We start from the raw sequence: 6,000 nt of genomic DNA, 5'->3' as shown, positions 1-6,000 counted from the left end.
CAACCTGTAATATTATGGCTTTCACGTGACCTTGAGTTTGTTATCACTAACGATTCCACACCATACATTTACACTCCATGGACGCTGGTTTTCAACTTGTCGAAGCCATGTCGGGTTTTCGGTGCATCAATAATGCATATTATGTGTATTCAGCTATCCATGGTTAGAAAAAGTAGCTTCGTCAGTGAAGTGAACGTCATAAAAGAAATGTTCATTTCTTTCTATTTGCTGCAATGCCCATTTACCAAAAGCAACACAATTCTCAAAGTCGTTGCCATGAAGATCCTGATGTAAGGAAATATGGTATGGATAAAATTTATGACGTTGCAATATTCGGTACACACTTGCTATGGAAATGCCTAAATAATGTCCAATGTTTCGACAACTTATAGTAGGATCAATATTGACTGTCGTCAATACACAAGTTTCGGCATCTTCTCCAGTAGCAGGCTTTGATCGTTTTCTTTTCAGTGATTTAATCCTCCCTGTTTTACAAAACAATTGAACTACGCAGAAGTGGAACTATGGAACTTTTCCAGAAGGATGATTTCTCTCAGGGTACCTTTCTCCGTACAATTGAGATGCTTGTGCTGAGGTACTTATAGTGTCACTATAAACTAAAATCATGTCTATTTTTTCTGCATCACTGTACACCATCGTTCCAGAGAAGTAACGTGATCTTTCACAGTCACCGAAAGCAAGAGAATTTGTATCAGTGTTTAGAATTTATTGTATACGTGTTTACAGTCATTAGTCAGCGTTCAAGAACATTTTTTGAAACCCTAGGGGGATCATGTCATCGTTATTTCACTATTTACATCAAGTGTCTTCATCAATGTACTTTTATGAATTTTTCGGACTCAAGGTCACGTGAAGGTCATAATATTACAAGTCGTTGGATTCGTCTTGACCTCGGCTATCATATAGCAATAATAAAAATATATCATTCCATTAAAAAAAAACTTCGATGACTTTAAAATCTCGAAAAATATAACCTTGAACAAACTTTTTTGCGTATCATAATATTTGCCCCTCTGAACCAAGTAATGTCTTCCGCAGAAATTTTCTTCTATCATAAAAAACAAGCAAGATATTTTAGATGATCGAGTTAGGTGAGGACCCACCCTGTATATCGGCCAGGGGATGCTATTCTTTGATCGACGCCGAACGGTTCTCACAGGGTATACCCCGTGCCAGTGGGGATAGTTCTGAGACTTTTATCGCTAGGCATTTGAGACAATCTATAGAGTAAACATTATATTCTTAGAAACTCGGACCAATTGCAATTTATCCAAAATTTCTTTCTCACGTCATGTAGTGAAATAATTGTTCGAATTTCTCCGAAAAAATCCAAGTAAAATGGTAAGATATTAAAAATGTTACCGTTTTTTCAAGAGTGCCGAAATATCATTGCGAGTGATATTTCGCATTGCGTGCTCCAGATGGAAGGACTCGAAAGAAGATGTCTCTCTCAACAGGATCTGCTGGCGCAAGGTCGGTTCGGTGATTCTCAAATACGTCGAGCGGTTTTCGAAGTGCTCGTGAAAGGGTATCTCGGCTGATCCAATGGGCGTAATTACGAGCGATCGTTAATCGGCTCCCTCGGTTCTCCGGGATCAACCAGCCGGCAACCAAGAGAGAGAGAGAGAGAGAGAAATAGAGAGGGGCTTCACCCGTTATCAACGGCCGACGCATACATCGTTCCTCGGCTTGCAAAGTACCAGCATCCGAGCGTACGATTTTGCTGCAGGTTACAATTACGAGCGAGGCGCGTAATTAAAAGCTGATGTCCCTCATTTATTAATGCTACCGGACAAGTCCGGTCGCTGTCGGTGCTGCGCCACGGCTCGCTCGGTTTAATGCCAAACGTCATCAGTCTTCGACCGGCGTCCTTCATTCACCCTGCCCTCCCTCCCTCCCTCCCTCCCCCGGAACTCCACCTACCCTAAGTTCATTTGCATACTTCTGCCGCGGAATGTGCGTCCACCGATAGGGGTTATCGATAAACCCCAATAATTGCCACCAAGCCGGATGACTCAATCAATTTTATGTCTACCCGTGTAATTAAGCCCGCCTCTTCTAGCTTACCTCGCAATGCCGAACGGTCGTAAGAACATGTACTCGTGTTCTTCTGGGGCCAATCCAATTGCAGACTCAATGATCGATGTTACGTACGTACGATTTCTGACTGTGCAGCTGTTATGGCTACTGACCGACGAAATACTGTCTTGGTGCTGTTTAACCGGGCATCGATACAATTATGGAACTATCTGAGAGGTTCTGTTCCAGCCCTTTCCATATTATAACAGACTCGTGTTGAAGATTGTAAACAAAGTCTAACAAATATAAATGTTGTGCCTTTCTTTTCAGACAAAATCAAATTTTATTCTTCTGTAATCAATATTTGAGCATTGAAGTCACTCTAGCCGTACAGAAAATATGAAGTTTTTTTTCATCTGTAACAATTTTTGGTAATAAAAACGTTCTAATCACTGTAGCCGTAAAATAGTATGACAACGGGTTAAGACATGGACCGTAGAACTCTTTCTAAAAACGTCCTCGCGTTATATTGTATAACAAATATATTATCTTATATTTATTATAGTTATATTATATTATACAACATGGGGATGTTTTTCGAAAGCGATATGCATGAATAAACTCTTATGAAATATGAAAGGAGGGAAAAATGGGGTGGGTTGACACGTTTTTGAAAGATCGTATAAACGAAAGTAAATAATATTTTAATGATCTTCTTGCATATTTACGTTCACGTAAATATTTAAGTATTTTAAAAACTGTTATTTCGTTAATGATGTCCTTCGTCACGAGCCTTCCATCAGTGCAGGTATTGTATAGGTACGTAACAGCAACTAGATTACAATACTCAAGACAATTTGTTGCATTACGAATGAAGTTGCTATTGAATAATTTATTTAGAAAGCCTTCAGTGTTTCAACTCTCTGACATGGCCTCTTCCTGCATTTAGGAATTGAAATTCAGATGAGATTTGGTCCCAGTTGCAATATAAAATGAATGAGAAACACGTGGGGGATTAGTCTAACGGAACGAACATAAAAGTTTACAAGTTAAGGGCCCGGGATAGTCAGGTGACTTTTTAATTAATAATTTTCTTTATAAGAAATAATCTCGGCAGCTCCTGACCAGCGCGCACTAGATTGAAAGTTTCTCTTTCGAATGAGCCCTTTATCAGCGACAAAATATTCTTATATAAGGACGAAAACTCGAGGCACGTAAAACCATTTTTTGACGGTAATGTAGTCACTCTACCTTATCACGAATCTACGAAGACCGGGACCTTAACAACGCTACGAATGAAAATGAAGTGTAACAACAGTGTTTATAATCACAACTTTTTTTATTATACTCTTTTTCCAATAGCTCTGTGTAATCATGACAGTTGAACCTGAGACAAGAGCATGTGTCATACGAACAAAGTATTGTCGATGGTATACGCAAGGAGAACAACGAAAATCCAAGCACATAGAAGACCCATTATTTTTCTTGTCGCCTCTTACTGCTCTAGTTTCATTTAACAATTATACAACGCTACTATACACGAAAGTCTGACGAGTAACAGAGGAATAGCGAGAATTTCACGATCACAGTAACAGTGTGCGATTGCGGATGTTTATGCAAATTCTAAGATTCGCACGGCAACACCGTTATATAGAAACCAGAACTATAAAATAGAATTTTATCATTTCTTTCACGTATTTCTTTTTTTTTTTACAAATTTCCTTCGACTATAAACTGAGAATGATGCTGAACAGGTATAGTAAACATTCCTCCTCTTTCTATTATTTTACATCATAAACACTCGGTTTCACGATAAAATTTTATGCGTAAAATCCATAGTCCGATGATAGTTTTCCCTCTTCGTTCGGTACTAAACGGCTCTATCGAACGAAAGCAGTGTGTCTTGCGAGGTACGAAATTTACAGAAATTGTACAGTTTTATTTACACACGAGACGTTTTACGCTAACAACAAAATCGCCGCGTCTTTGAGCGCAACGTTGCACGGAGATTGTATAGACAATTGCACGGCTATTGCGGAGATAACTCTGTATTTTTTTTTTTTTTGTTCTTTTGTCATTTCGTTTATCATATTTATAGCAGCTGTCGAGTACAATTTGTGTTCGTAGAACTGGCTATACACAATACGTACGCAAAACTATCGCAAATGTTCTGTCGAATACGGCGAGGAATATCTCAAGCAATCTCTAAACACAACAAACTTCGTGGATATGATTTTATTTCGTACTGAATACATTTATGTGATATATTTCACAAATAATTCTGCTATACGACAAAGTTCATTTATTTATATAAGCTAAAATTAAGAAACACGCTTTAAACGTGGATAAATAAATTATGGTTTACTTTCAGTCTTTTGTAACTCATACATGAATTTCTCGAATCTTTTATCGTAAAAAAATCTCAATATGATATGAATCATTTGACTCGTAGGGATTACTTGATTCAATCGTTTGACTTGAAGTGATTAGAATTACTTATAAGGCGTTTACAAATACGGTTACGGTTAAATTATAGTTTAGTCTTATGCAGTCTTTTGTAACGCAAGACTTCTCATTCTTATTCACGAGAAATCTCTTAAGAAATTAATTAACTTATTGATTTACCTTAGTATGTAGCTATGTTTCTCCGAAAGCTTTGTTTCACTAGTCTTCCGCACAATAAAAATGCCTCTACGAATTTTGGCATTGAGAAAGGAAATGCTTACTAAAGAGCCACGTATGGGCACATTTTTCTTTAAAACTGTGCTTCATTCGAAGAACATTTGCTGTTGCACATACAGAAAACAGCAATCTCTTTCGCAACCACAACACACGTAAGTACATTGTCCACAATACGTGCGATCGCCACGTTCGGCAACCGACTTATCATATAAATATAAACATCCATATCTTCGTTTGACTCCCTTGCTGTTCAACTGAGATCTTGGCATTCGGCGAATCGGAAATTCTCGTCGTGCTTTATGCCAACGCTGAGTATTACATCGATCAACAACGTTTATAAACACTCTGATTTAATCCATTTGTTAAACAATTTCTCCTGCATCGACAGCCAAGCAAACAAATTTTCTCTCGGAAGAAAAATTCCAATTCTTAATTTATAATCAGTTCTTAACATAATACATCAACAAGCATTCTTCTTTTTCTGAGTGAACGAGGTAATACTTAAAATTATTTACATTGACCAAACGAACATTTACATTATTTCCAAAGATCAAAAAATTAGTAAAAAAACCACGCGTGGATCGCAGTATTAAATAAATAAAAATCAGTTCCCAAATCTCCAATATATTTCATTAATCTGCAATCAACTGTAAGAAAAATGTTGAATATTTTTCTCTCAGCTGTCTGTCAGTTAAACATTAATATCATAACGTTACTATTATTACTATATATTCACATTTTCATAAACTAAATTCTCATAAACCACATCGCGTTTATAATAATGACTAAATCTTGCTGGAGATCCAAAATGGCGGAGAACGCGCGTCAAGAACGTCGAGGAAATGCGTCAAAAACAGCAACATCAGTAAAAAGTACAATATATAAAAACATTGACGAAATGTACCGGGATGTCATAGAAAGGCGTCGAAACATTCTAAGCAATATTAAAAGAAAAATGTGTAGCAATCGTTACTTAACATTAACCGACGAAATGTCTCTGCTCAAAATTCATTAACGCTGTGTCTTCGACTCTGTTAGCTTCATTCAAATAAAAATTGCAAAAACGAAAAACCGTGGTCTGCGTCCCGAGGAATCGTTTGTCATTGTCAAATCAGCTAAAGTTCTCGAGTATCTCGTCCGGAAGCAACACGAGCCTATAACACTCTAGTTTTGTTCATTTAGTATAGTATCAAATATAGATATATAGTTATACATATATATATATATAGGGTGTCCCGGGTTTCCCGTTAAAACTACGGGAGCATATTCTACAAGTAG

Source organism: Halictus rubicundus, chromosome 1, assembly GCF_050948215.1.
Source record: "Halictus rubicundus isolate RS-2024b chromosome 1, iyHalRubi1_principal, whole genome shotgun sequence".
Classification (NCBI taxonomy): Eukaryota; Metazoa; Arthropoda; class Insecta; order Hymenoptera; family Halictidae; genus Halictus; species Halictus rubicundus.
The sequence above is the reverse complement of the archived record's forward strand: the minus strand, read 5'-3'. Positions refer to the sequence as shown.